Source organism: Petromyzon marinus, chromosome 82 (assembly GCF_048934315.1).
Source record: "Petromyzon marinus isolate PM22_M1 ecotype Great Lakes invasive population chromosome 82, UKy_Petmar_22M1.pri1.0, whole genome shotgun sequence".
Taxonomy (NCBI): Eukaryota; Metazoa; Chordata; class Hyperoartia; order Petromyzontiformes; family Petromyzontidae; genus Petromyzon; species Petromyzon marinus.
Window position 1 is genome coordinate 4,360,709 of NC_133747.1, and position 19,066 is coordinate 4,379,774.

The following is a 19,066-nucleotide window of genomic DNA, read 5'->3' on the forward strand; positions in this document are numbered from 1 at the left end:
CAGACACTTACATACAGTCACTTACATACAGACACTGAGACACTTACATACAGACACTTACATACAGGCACTTATATACAGACACTTACATACAGACACTTACAAACAGGCACTTACATACAGACACTTACATACAGACACTTACAAACAGACACTTACATACAGAAACTTACAGACAGACACTTACATACAGATACTTACATACAGACACTTACAGACACTTACATACAGCCACTTACATAGAGACACTTACATACAGACACTTACATACAGACACTTACAAACACACAAAGACATACAGACACTGAGACTTACATACAGACACTTACATACAGACACTTACATACAGACACTGAGACAATTACATACAGACACTTACATACAGACACTTACATACAGACACTGAGATATTCACATACAGACACTTACATACAAACAGTTAACATACAGACACTTACATACAGACACTTACATACAGACACTTACTTAGACACTTACTTACAGACACTGAGACACTTAAATACAGACATTTACATACAGACACTTACATACAGACACTTACAAACACACACTGATATACAGGCACTGAGACTTACATACAGACACTTACATACAGACACTTACATACAGACACTTACATAAAGACATTTACATACAGATACTGAGACACTTACATACAGACACTTACATACAGACACTTACATACAGACACTTACATACAGACATTTACATAGACACTTACATAGACACTTACATACAGACACTTACATACTTACACAAACAGACACTGAGACACTTACATACAGACACTTACATACAAACACTTACATACAGACACTTACATACAGACACTTACATACAGACCCTTACATACAGACACTTAGACACTTACATACAGACACTTACATACAGACTCTTACATAAAGACACTTACATACAGACACTTAGACACTTACATACAGACACTTACATACAGACTCTTACATAAAGACACTTACATGCAGACAATTACATACATACACTTACATACAGACATTGAGACACTTACATACAGACACTTACATACAGACACTTACATACAGACGCTTACATACACTTACATACAGACACTCAGACAATTACATACAGACACTTACATACAGACACTTACATACAGACACTTACATACAGACACTGAGACACTTACATACAGACACTTACATACAGACAGTGAGACACTTACATACATACACTGAGACACTTACATACAGACACTTACATACAGACACTGAGACACTTACATACAGACACTTACATACAGACACTTACATACAGACACTTACATACAGACACTGAGACACTTACATACAGACACTTACATACAGACACTTACATACAGACACTGAGACACTTACATAGACACATATAGACGCTTACATACAGACACTTACATACAGACACTGTGACACTGACATACAGACACTTACATACAGACACTTACATTGAGACACTTACATACAGACACTTACATACAGACACTGATACACTTACATAGAGACACTACTTACAGACACTTACATACATAACCTTACATACAGACACTTACATACAGACACTTAGACACTTACATACAGTCACTTACATACAGACACTGAGACACTTACATACAGACACTTACATACAGGCACTTATATACAGACACTTACATACAGACACTTACAAACAGGCACTTACATACAGACACTTACATACAGACACTTACAAACAGACACTTACATACAGAAACTTACAGACAGACACTTACATACAGATACTTACATACAGACACTTACAGACACTTACATACAGCCACTTACATAGAGACACTTACATACAGACACTTACATACAGACACTTACAAACACACAAAGACATACAGACACTGAGACTTACATACAGACACTTACATACAGACACTTACATACAGACACTGAGACCATTACATACAGAAACTTACATACAGACACTTACATACAGACACTGAGATATTCACATACAGACACTTACATACAAACAGTTAACATACAGACACTTACATACAGACACTTACATACAGACACTTACTTAGACACTTACTTACAGACACTGAGACACCTAAATACAGACACTTACATACAGACACTTACATACAGACACTTACAAACACACACTGACATACAGACACTGAGACTTACATACAGACACTTACATATAGACACTTACATACAGACACTTACATAAAGACATTTACATACAGATACTGAGACACTTACATACAGACACTTACATACAGACACTTATATACAGACACTTACATACAGACACTTACATACAGACACTTACATACAGGCACTTACATACAGACACTTACATAGACACTTACATACAGACACTTACATACTGACACAAACAGACACTGAGACACTTACATACAGACACTTACATAAAAACACTTACATACAGACACTTACATACAGACACTTACATACAGACCCTTACATACAGACACTTAGATACTTACATACAGACACTTACATACAGACTCTTACATAAAGACACTTACATACAGACACTTAGACACTTACATACAGACACTTACATACAGACTCTTACATAAAGACACTTACATGCAGACAATTACATACATACACTTACATACAGACATTGAGACACTTACATACAGACACTTACATACAGACACTTACATACAGACACTGAGACACTTACATAGACACTTACATACATACGCTTACATACACTTACACACAGACTCTCAGACACTTACATACAGACACTTACATACAAACACTTACATACAGACACTGAGACACTTACATACAGACACTTACATAGAGACACTGAGACACTTACATACAGACACTGAGACACTTACATACAGACACTTACATACAGACACTGAGACACTTACATAAACACTTACATACAGACGCTTACATACAGACACTTACATACAGCCACTGAGACACTTACATACAGACACTTACATACAGACACTTACATACAGACACTGAGACACTTACATAGACACATACAGAAGCTTACATACAAACACTTACATACAGACACTGTGACACTGACATACAGACACTTACATACAGACACTTACATTGAGACACTTACATACAGACACTTACATACAGACACTGATACACTTATATAGAGACACTACTTACAGACACTTACATACATAACCTTACATACAGACACTTACATACAGAGACTTAGAAACTTACATACAGACACTTCCATACGGACACTGAGCCACTTACATACAGACACTTACATACAGGCACTTATATACAGACACTTACATACAGACACTTACAAACAGGCACTTACATACAGACACTTACATACAGACACTTACAAATAGACACTTACATACAGAAACTTACATACAGACACTTACATACAGATACTTACATACAGACACTTACAGACACTTACATACAGCCACTTACATAGAGACACTTACATACAGACACTTACATACAGACACATACAGACACTTACATACAGACACTTACATACAGACTTTAAGACACTTACATACAGACACTTACACACAGACATTTACATACAGACACTTACATACAGACACTTACATACAGACACTTACATACAGACACTGAGACACTTACATACAGACACTTACATACAGACACTGAGATACTTACATACAGACACTTACATACAGACACTTAACATACAGACACTTACATACAGACACTTACATACAGACACTTAAATACAGACACTTAAATACAGACACTGAGACACTTACATGCAAATACTTAACATACAGACACTTACATACAGACACTTACATACAGACACTTACTTAGACACTTACTTACAGACACTGAGACACTTAAATACAGACACTTACATACAGACACTTACATACAGATACTTACAAACACACACTGGCATACAGACACTGAGACTTACATACAGACACTTACATACAGACACTTACATACAGACACATACATAAAGACATTTCCAAACAGATACTGAGACACTTACATACAGACACTTACATACAGACACTTACATACACACACTTACATACAGACACTTACATACAGACACTTACATACAGACACTTACATACAGGCACTTACATAGACACTTACATAGACACTTACATAGACACTTACATACAGACACTTACATACTGACACAAACACACACTGAGACACTTACATACAAACACTTAACATAAAGACACTTACATACAAACACTTACATACAGACACTTACATACAGACACTTACATACAGACCCTTACATACAGACACTTAGACACTTACATACAGACACTTACATACAGACTCTTACATAAAGACACTTACATACAGACACTTAGACAGTTACATACAGACACTTACATACAGACTCTTACATAAAGACACTTACATACAGACACTGAGACACTTACATAGACACTTACATACAGACGCTTACATACACTTACATACAGACAGTCAGACACTTACATACAGACACTTACATACAGACACTTACATACAGACACTTACATACAGACACTGAGACACTTACATACAGACACTTACATACATACACTGAGACACTTACATACAGACACTGAGACACTTACATACAGACACTTACAGACAGACACTGAGACACTTACATAGACACTTACATACAGATGCTTACATACAGACACTGAGACACTTACATACAGACACTTACAGACACTTACATACAGACACTGAGACACTTACATACAGACACTTACGTACAGACACTTACGCACAGACACTTACATACAGACACTTACATACAGACACATATACAGACACTTACATACAGACACTTACATACAGACACTTACATACAGGCACTTACATACAGACACTTACATAGACACTTACATAGACACTTACATACAGACACTTACATACTGACACAAAGACACTGAGACACTTACATACAGACAATTACATACAAGCACTTACATACAGACACTTATATACAGACACTTACATACAGACACTTACATACAGACACTTACATACAGACACTTACATACAGACCCTTACATACAGACACTTAGAAACTTACATACAGACACTTAGACACTTACATACAAACACTTACAAAAGACACGTACATAAAGACACTTACATACAGACACTGAGACACTTACATACAGACGCTTACATACAGACACTTACATACAGACACTGAGACACTTACATACAGACACTTACATACAGACACTTACATAGCAGACACTTACATACAGACACTTACATACAGACACTTACATACCGACACTGTGACACTGACATAGACACTTACATACAGATACTTACATAAAGACACTTACATACAGACACTTACACATACAGCCACTTACATACAGACACTGAGACACTTACATAGAGACACTTACATACAGACACTTACATACAGACACTTACATACAGACGCTTACATACAGACACTTACATACAGACACTGAGACACTTACATACAGACACTTACATACAGACACTCACATACAGACACTCACATACAAACACTTACATACAGACACATAGACACTTACATACAGACACTTACATACAGACACTTACATACAGACAATTACATACAGACACTTACTTAGACACTTACTTACAGACACTGAGACACTTAAATACAGACACTTACATACAGACACTTACATACAGACACTTACAAACACACACTGACATACAGACACTGAGACTTACATACAGACACTTACATACAGACACTTACATACAGACACTTACATAAAGACATTTACATACAGATACTGAGACACTTACATACAGACACTTACATACAGACACTTACATACAGACACTTACATACAGACACTTACATACAGGCACTTACATAAAGACACTTACATAGACACTTACATACAGACACTTACATACTGACACAAACAGACACTGAGACACTTACATACAGACACTTACATACAGACACTTACATACAGACACTTACATACAGACCCTTACATACAGACACTTAGACACTTACATACAAACACTTACATACAGACACTTACATACAGACACTTACATACAGACCCTTACATACAGACACTTAGACACTTACATACAGACACTTACATACAGACTCTTACATAAAGACACTTACATACAGACACTTAGACACTTACATACAGACACTTACATACAGACTCTTACATAAAGACACAAACATGCAGACAATTACATACATACACTTACATACAGACATTGAGACACTTACATACAGACACTTACATACAGACACTTACATACAGACGCTTACATACACTTACATACAGACACTCAGACACTTACATACAGACACTTACATACAGACACTTACATACAGACACTGAGACACTTACATACAGACACTTACATACAGACACTGAGACACTTACATACAGACACTGAGACACTTACATACAGACACTTACATACAGACACTGAGACACTTACATACAGACACTTACATACAGACACTTACATACAGACACTTACATACAGACACTGAGACACTTACATACAGACACTTACGTACAGACACTTACATACAGATACTGAGACACTTACATAGACACATACAGACGCTTACATACAGACACTTACATACAGACACTGTGACACTGACATACAGACACTTACATACAGACACTTACATTGAGACACTTACATACAGACACTTACATACAGACACTGATACACTTACATAGAGACACTACTTACAGACACTTACATACATAACCTTACATACAGACACTTACATACAGACACTTAGACACTTACATACAGTCACTTACATACAGACACTGAGACACTTACATACAGACACTTACATACAGGCACTTATATACAGACACTTACATTGAGACACTTACATACAGACACTTACATACAGACACTGATACACTTACATAGAGACACTACTTACAGACACTTACATACATAACCTTACATACAGACACTTACATACAGAGACTTAGAAACTTACATACAGACACTTCCATACGGACACTGAGACACTTACATACAGACACTTACATACAGGCACTTATATACAGACACTTACATACAGACACTTACAAACAGGCACTTACATACAGACACATACATACAGACACTTACAAACAGACACTTACATACAGAAACTTACATACAGACACTTACATACAGATACTTACATACAGACACTTACAGACACTTACATACAGCCACTTACATAGAGACACTTACATACAGACGCTTACATACAGACACATACAGACACTTACATACAGACACTTACATAGAGACTTTAAGACACTTACATACAGACACTTACACACAGACATTTACATACAGATACTTACATACAGACACTTACATACAAACACTTACATACAGACACTGAGACACTTACATACAGACACTTACATACAGACACTTATATACAGACACTGAGATACTTACATACAGACACTTACATACAGACACTGAGACACTTACATACAGACACTTACATACAGACACTGAGACACTTACATACAGACACTGAGACACTTACATACAGACACTTAAATACAGACACTGAGACACTTACATAGACACTTACATACAGACGCTTACATACAGACACTTACATACAGACACTGAGACACTTACATACAGATGCTTACATACAGACACTTACATACAGACACTGAGACACTTACATACAGACACTTACATACAGACACTTACATACAGACACTTACATACCGACACTGTGACACTGACATAGACACTTACATACAGATACTTACATAGAGACACGTACATACAGACACTTACATACAGCCACTTACATACAGACACTGAGACACTTACATAGAGACACTTACATACAGACCCTTACATACAGACGCTTACATACAGACACTTACATACAGACACTGAGACACTTACATACAGACACTTACATACAGACACTTACATACAGACACTTACAAACACACACTGACATACAGACACTGAGACTTACATACAGACACTTACATACAGACACTTACATACAGACATTTACATAAAGACATTTACATACAGATACTGAGACACTTACATACAGACACTTACATACAGACACTTACATACAGACACTTACATACAGGCACTTACATACAGACACTTACATAGACACTTACATACAGACACTTACATACTGACACAAACAGACACTGAGACACTTACATACAGACACTTACATACAGACACTTACATACAGACACTTACATACAGACACTTACATACAGACCCTTACATACAGACACTTAGATACTTACATACAGACACTTACATACAGACTCTTACATAAAGACACTTACATACAGACACTTAGACACTTACATACAGACACTTACATACAGACTCTTACATAAAGACACTTACATGCAGACAATTACATACATACACTTACATACAGACATTGAGACACTTACATACAGACACTTACATACAGACACTTACATACAGACACTGAGACACTTACATAGACACTTACATACATACGCTTACATACACTTACATACAGACACTCAGACACTTACATACAGACACTTACATACAGACACTTACATACAGACACTTACATACAAACACTTACATACAGACACTGAAACACTTACATATAGACACTTACATAGAGACACTGAGACACTTACATACAGACACTGAGACACTTACATACAGACACTTACATACAGACACTGAGACACTTACATAAACACTTACATATAGACGCTTACATACAGACACTTACATACAGACACTGAGACACTTACATACAGACACTTACATACAGACACTTACATACAGACACTGAGACACTTACATAGACACATACAGACGCTTACATACAAACACTTACATACAGACACTGTGACACTGACATACAGACACTTACATACAGACACTTACATTGAGACACTTACATACAGACACTTACATACAGACACTGATACACTTACATAGAGACACTACTTACAGACACTTACATACATAACCTTACATACAGACACTTACATACAGAGACTTAGAAACTTACATACAGACACTTCCATACGGACACTGAGACACTTACATACAGACACTTACATACAGGCACTTATATACAGACACTTACATACAGACACTTACAAACAGGCACTTACATACAGACACATACATACAGACACTTACAAACAGACACTTACATACAGAAACTTACATACAGACACTTACATACAGATACTTACATACAGACACTTACAGACACTTACATACAGCCACTTACATAGAGACACTTACATACAGACACTTACATACAGACACATACAGACACTTACATACAGACACTTACATACAGACTTTAAGACACTTACATACAGACACTTACACACAGACATTTACATACAGATACTTACATACAGACACTTACATACAGACACTTACATACAGACACTGAGACACTTACATACAGACACTTACATACAGACACTTATATACAGACACTGAGATACTTACATACAGACACTTACATACAAACACTGAGACACTTACATACAGACACTTACATACAGACACTGAGACACTTACATACAGACACTGAGACACTTACATACAGACACTTAAATACAGACACTGAGACACTTGCATAGACACTTACATACAGACGCTTACATACAGACACTTACATACAGACACTGAGACACTTACATACAGATGCTTACATACAGACACTTACATACAGACACTGAGACACTTACATACAGACACTTACATACAGACACTTACATACAGACACTTACATACCGACACTGTGACACTGACATAGACACTTACATACAGATACTTACATAGAGACACGTACATACAGACACTTACATACAGCCACTTACATACAGACACTGAGACACTTACATAGAGACACTTACATACAGACCCTTACATACAGACGCTTACATACAGACACTTACATACAGACACTGAGACACTTACATACAGACACTTACATACAGACACTCACATACAGACACTCACATACAGACACTTACATACAGACACATAGACACTTACATACAGACACTTACATAGAGACACTTACATACAGACACTTACATACAGGCACTTACATACACACACTTACATACAGACACTTACATACAGACACTCACATACAGACACTCACATACAGACACTCACATACAGACACTTACATACAGACACACAGACACTTACATACAGCCACTTACATACAGACACTAACATACAGACACTTACATACAGACACTCACATACATACACTTACATATAGACACTTACATACTGACACTTACATACAGACACTTACATACAGACACTAAGATACAGACACTTACATACAGACACTTACATACAGACACATAAATACAGACACTTACATACAGACACTGAGACACTTACATACAGACACTTACATACGGACACTTACATACAGACACTGAGATATTCACATACAGACACTTAAATACAAACAGTTAACATACAGACACTTACATACAGACACTTACATACAGACACTTACTTAGACACTTACTTACAGACACTGAGACACTTAAATACAGACACTTACATACAGACACTTACATACAGACACTTACAAACACACACTGATATACAGGCACTGAGACTTACATACAGACACTTACATACAGACACTTACATACAGACACTTACATAAAGACATTTACATACAGATACTGAGACACTTACAAACAGACACTTACATACAGACACTTACATACAGACACTTACATACAGACACTTACATAGACACTTACATAGACACTTACATACAGACACTTACATACTTACACAAACAGACACTGAGACACTTACATACAGACACTTACATACAAACACTTACATACAGACACTTACATACAGACACTTACATACAGACCCTTACATACAGACACTTAGACACTTACATACAGACACTTACATACAGACTCTTACATAAAGACACTTACATACAGACACTTAGACACTTACATACAGACACTTACATACAGACTCTTACATAAAGACACTTACATGCAGACAATTACATACATACACTTACATACAGACATTGAGACACTTACATACAGACACTTACATACAGACACTTACATACAGACGCTTACATACACTTACATACAGACACTCAGACACTTACATACAGACACTTACATACAGACACTTACATACAGACACTTACATACAGACACTGAGACACTTACATACAGACACTTACATACAGACAGTGAGACACTTACATACAGACACTGAGACACTTACATACAGACACTTACATACAGACACTGAGACACTTACATACAGACACTTACATACAGACACTTACATACAGACACTGAGACACTTACATACAGACACTTACATACAGACACTTACATACAGACACTGAGACACTTACATAGACACATACAGACGCTTACATACAGACACTTACATACAGACACTGTGACACTGACATACAGACACTTACATACAGACACTTACATTGAGACACTTACATACAGACACTTACATACAGACACTGATACACTTACATAGAGACACTACTTACAGACACTTACATACATAACCTTACATACAGACACTTACATACAGACACTTAGACACTTACATACAGTCACTTACATACAGACACTGAGACACTTACATACAGACACTTACATACAGGCACTTATATACAGACACTTACATACAGACACTTACAAACAGGCACTTACATACAGACACTTACATACAGACACTTACAAACAGACACTTACATACAGAAACTTACAGACAGACACTTACATACAGATACTTACATACAGACACTTACAGACACTACATACAGCCACTTACATAGAGACACTTACATACAGACACTTACAAACACACAAAGACATACAGACACTGAGACTTACATACAGACACTTACATACAGACACTTACATACAGACACTGAGACCATTACATACAGACACTTACATACAGACACTTACATACAGACACTGAGATATTCACATACAGACACTTACATACAAACAGTTAACATACAGACACTTACATACAGACACTTACATACAGACACTTACTTAGACACTTACTTACAGACACTGAGACACCTAAATACAGACACTTACATACAGACACTTACATACAGACACTTACAAACACACACTGACATACAGACACTGAGACTTACATACAGACACTTACATATAGACACTTACATACAGACACTTACATAAAGACATTTACATACAGATACTGAGACACTTACATACAGACACTTACATACAGACACTTATATACAGACACTTACATACAGACACTTATATACAGACACTGAGATACTTACATACAGACACTTACAAACAGACACTGAGACACTTACATACAGACACTTACATACAGACACTGAGACACTTACATACAGACACTGAGACACTTACATACAGACACTTAAATACAGACACTGAGACACTTGCATAGACACTTACATACAGACGCTTACATACAGACACTTACATACAGACACTGAGACACTTACATACAGATGCTTACATACAGACACTTACATACAGACACTGAGACACTTACATACAGACACTTACATACAGACACTTACATACAGACACTTACATACCGACACTGTGACACTGACATAGACACTTACATACAGATACTTACATAGAGACACGTACATACAGACACTTACATACAGCCACTTACATACAGACACTGAGACACTTACATAGAGACACTTACATACAGACCCTTACATACAGACGCTTACATACAGACACTTACATACAGACACTGAGACACTTACATACAGACACTTACATACAGACACTCACATACAGACACTCACATACAGACACTTACATACAGACACATAGACACTTACATACAGACACTTACATAGAGACACTTACATACAGACACTTACATACAGGCACTTACATACACACACTTACATACAGACACTTACATACAGACACTCACATACAGACACTCACATACAGACACTCACATACAGACACTTACATACAGACACACAGACACTTACATACAGCCACTTACATACAGACACTAACATACAGACACTCACATACATACACTTACATATAGACACTTACATACTGACACTTACATACAGACACTTACATACAGACACTAAGATACAGACACTTACATACAGACACTTACATACAGACACATAAATACAGACACTTACATACAGACACTGAGACACTTACATACAGACACTTACATACGGACACTTACATACAGACACTGAGATATTCACATACAGACACTTAAATACAAACAGTTAACATACAGACACTTACATACAGACACTTACTTAGACACTTACTTACAGACACTGAGACACTTAAATACAGACACTTACATACAGACACTTACATACAGACACTTACAAACACACACTGATATACAGGCACTGAGACTTACATACAGACACTTACATACAGACACTTACATACAGACACTTACATAAAGACATTTACATACAGATACTGAGACACTTACATACAGACACTTACATACAGACACTTACATACAGACACTTACATACAGACACTTACATAGACACTTACATAGACACTTACATACAGACACTTACATACTTACACAAACAGACACTGAGACACTTACATACAGACACTTACATACAAACACTTACATACAGACACTTACATACAGACACTTACATACAGACCCTTACATACAGACACTTAGACACTTACATACAGACACTTACATACAGACTCTTACATAAAGACACTTACATACAGACACTTAGACACTTACATACAGACACTTACATACAGACTCTTACATAAAGACACTTACATGCAGACAATTACATACATACACTTACATACAGACATTGAGACACTTACATACAGACACTTACATACAGACACTTACATACAGACGCTTACATACACTTACATACAGACACTCAGACACTTACATACAGACACTTACATACAGACACTTACATACAGACACTTACATACAAACACTGAGACACTTACATACAGACACTTACATACAGACAGTGAGACACTTACATACAGACACTGAGACACTTACATACAGACACTTACATACAGACACTGAGACACTTACATACAGACACTTACATACAGACACTTACATACAGACACTTACATACAGACACTGAGACACTTACATACAGACACTTACATACAGACACTTACATACAGACAGTGAGACACTTACATAGACACATACAGACGCTTACATACAGACACTTACATACAGACACTGTGACACTGACATACAGACACTTACATACAGACACTTACATTGAGACACTTACATACAGACACTTACATACAGACACTGATACACTTACATAGAGACACTACTTACAGACACTTACATACATAACCTTACATACAGACACTTACATACAGACACTTAGACACTTACATACAGTCACTTACATACAGACACTGAGACACTTACATACAGACACTTACATACAGGCACTTATATACAGACACTTACATACAGACACTTACAAACAGGCACTTACATACAGACACTTACATACAGACACTTACAAACAGACACTTACATACAGAAACTTACAGACAGACACTTACATACAGATACTTACATACAGACACTTACAGACACTTACATACAGCCACTTACATAGAGACACTTACATACAGACACTTACATACAGACACTTACAAACACACAAAGACATACAGACACTGAGACTTACATACAGACACTTACATACAGACACTTACATACAGACACTGAGACAATTACATACAGACACTTACATACAGACACTTACATACAGACACTGAGATATTCACATACAGACACTTACATACAAACAGTTAACATACAGACACTTACATACAGACACTTACATACAGACACTTACTTAGACACTTACTTACAGACACTGAGACACTTAAATACAGACATTTACATACAGACACTTACATACAGACACTTACAAACACACACTGATATACAGGCACTGAGACTTACATACAGACACTTACATACAGACACTTACATACAGACACTTACATAAAGACATTTACATACAGATACTGAGACACTTACATACAGACACTTACATACAGACACTTACATACAGACACTTACATACAGACATTTACATAGACACTTACATAGACACTTACATACAGACACTTACATACTTACACAAACAGACACTGAGACACTTACATACAGACACTTACATACAAACACTTACATACAGACACTTACATACAGACACTTACATACAGACCCTTACATACAGACACTTAGACACTTACATACAGACACTTACATACAGACTCTTACATAAAGACACTTACATACAGACACTTAGACACTTACATACAGACACTTACATACAGACTCTTACATAAAGACACTTACATGCAGACAATTACATACATACACTTACATACAGACATTGAGACACTTACATACAGACACTTACATACAGACACTTACATACAGACGCTTACATACACTTACATACAGACACTCAGACACTTACATACAGACACTTACATACAGACACTTACATACAGACACTTACATACAGACACTGAGACACTTACATACAGACACTTACATACAGACAGTGAGACACTTACATACAGACACTGAGACACTTACATACAGACACTTACATACAGACACTGAGACACTTACATACAGACACTTACATACAGACACTTACATACAGACACTTACATACAGACACTGAGACACTTACATACAGACACTTACATACAGACACTTACATACAGACACTGAGACACTTACATAGACACATACAGACGCTTACATACAGACACTTACATACAGACACTGTGACACTGACATACAGACACTTACATACAGACACTTACATTGAGACACTTACATACAGACACTTACATACAGACACTGATACACTTACATAGAGACACTACTTACAGACACTTACATACATAACCTTACATACAGACACTTACATACAGACACTTAGACACTTACATACAGTCACTTACATACAGACACTGAGACACTTACATACAGACACTTACATACAGGCACTTATATACAGACACTTACATACAGACACTTACAAACAGGCACTTACATACAGACACTTACATACAGACACTTACAAACAGACACTTACATACAGAAACTTACAGACAGACACTTACATACAGATACTTACATACAGACACTTACAGACACTTACATACAGCCACTTACATAGAGACACTTACATACAGACACTTACATACAGACACTTACAAACACACAAAGACATACAGACACTGAGACTTACATACAGACACTTACATACAGACACTTACATACAGACACTGAGACCATTACATACAGACACTTACATACAGACACTTACATACAGACACTGAGATATTCACATACAGACACTTACATACAAACAGTTAACATACAGACACTTACATACAGACACTTACATACAGACACTTACTTAGACACTTACTTACAGACACTGAGACACCTAAATACAGACACTTACATACAGACACTTACATACAGACACTTACAAACACACACTGACATACAGACACTGAGACTTACATACAGACACTTACATATAGACACTTACATACAGACACTTACATAAAGACATTTACATACAGATACTGAGACACTTACATACAGACACTTACATACAGACACTTATATACAGACACTTACATACAGACACTTACATACAGACACTTACATACAGGCACTTACATACAGACACTTACATAGACACTTACATACAGACACTTACATACTGACACAAACAGACACTGAGACACTTACATACAGACACTTACATAAAAACACTTACATACAGACACTTACATACAGACACTTACATACAGACCCTTACATACAGACACTTAGATACTTACATACAGACACTTACATACAGACTCTTACATAAAGACACTTACATACAGACACTTAGACACTTACATACAGACACTTACATACAGACTCTTACATAAAGACACTTACATGCAGACAATTACATACATACACTTACATACAGACATTGAGACACTTACATACAGACACTTACATACAGACACTTACATACAGACACTGAGACACTTACATAGACACTTACATACATACGCTTACATACACTTACACACAGACACTCAGACACTTACATACAGACACTTACATACAAACACTTACATACAGACACTGAGACACTTACATACAGACACTTACATAGAGACACTGAGACATTTACATACAGACACTGAGACACTTACATACAGACACTTACATACAGACACTGAGACACTTACATAAACACTTACATACAGACGCTTACATACAGACACTTACATACAGCCACTGAGACACTTACATACAGACACTTACATACAGACACTTACATACAGACACTGAGACACTTACATAGACACATACAGAAGCTTACATACAAACACTTACATACAGACACTGTGACACTGACATACAGACACTTACATACAGACACTTACATTGAGACACTTACATACAGACACTGATACACTTATATAGAGACACTACTTACAGACACTTACATACATAACCTTACATACAGACACTTACATACAGAGACTTAGAAACTTACATACAGACACTTCCATACGGACACTGAGCCACTTACATACAGACACTTACATACAGGCACTTATATACAGACACTTACATACAGACACTTACAAACAGGCACTTACATACAGACACTTACATACAGACACTTACAAACAGACACTTACATACAGAAACTTACATACAGACACTTACATACAGATACTTACATACAGACACTTACAGACACTTACATACAGCCACTTACATAGAGACACTTACATACAGACACTTACATACAGACACATACAGACACTTACATACAGACACTTACATACAGACTTTAAGACACTTACATACAGACACTTACACACAGACATTTACATACAGACACTTACATACAGACACTTACATACAGACACTTACATACAGACACTGAGACACTTACATACAGACACTTACATACAGACACTGAGATACTTACATACAGACACTTACATACAGACACTTAACATACAGACACTTACATACAGACACTTACATACAGACACTTAAATACAGACACTTACATACAGACACTGAGACACTTACATGCAAATACTTAACATACAGACACTTACATACAGACACTTACATACAGACACTTACTTAGACACTTACTTACAGACACTGAGACACTTAAATACAGACACTTACATACAGACACTTACATACAGATACTTACAAACACACACTGGCATACAGACACTGAGACTTACATACAGACACTTACATACAGACACTTACATACAGACACATACATAAAGACATTTCCAAACAGATACTGAGACACTTACATACAGACACTTACATACAGACACTTACATACACACACTTACATACAGACACTTACATACAGACACTTACATACAGACACTTACATACAGGCACTTACATAGACACTTACATAGACACTTACATAGACACTTACATACAGACACTTACATACTGACACAAACAGACACTGAGACACTTACATACAAACACTTAACATAAAGACACTTACATACAAACACTTACATACAGACACTTACATACAGACACTTACATACAGACCCTTACATACAGACACTTAGACACTTACATACAGACACTTACATACAGACTCTTACATAAAGACACTTACATACAGACACTTAGACAGTTACATACAGACACTTACATACAGACTCTTACATAAAGACACTTACATACAGACACTGAGACACTTACATAGACACTTACATACAGACGCTTACATACACTTACATACAGACACTCAG

General features: G+C 36.5%; 1 protein-coding gene across 2 annotated transcripts in view; it reads right to left on the minus strand.

Annotated features, from left to right (window-relative positions):
* The window catches only part of LOC116938089 (peroxisomal biogenesis factor 19), a 163,621-nt gene that overhangs the window by 106,575 nt on the left and 37,980 nt on the right, over positions 1-19,066 (minus strand). The window lies entirely within an intron of this gene.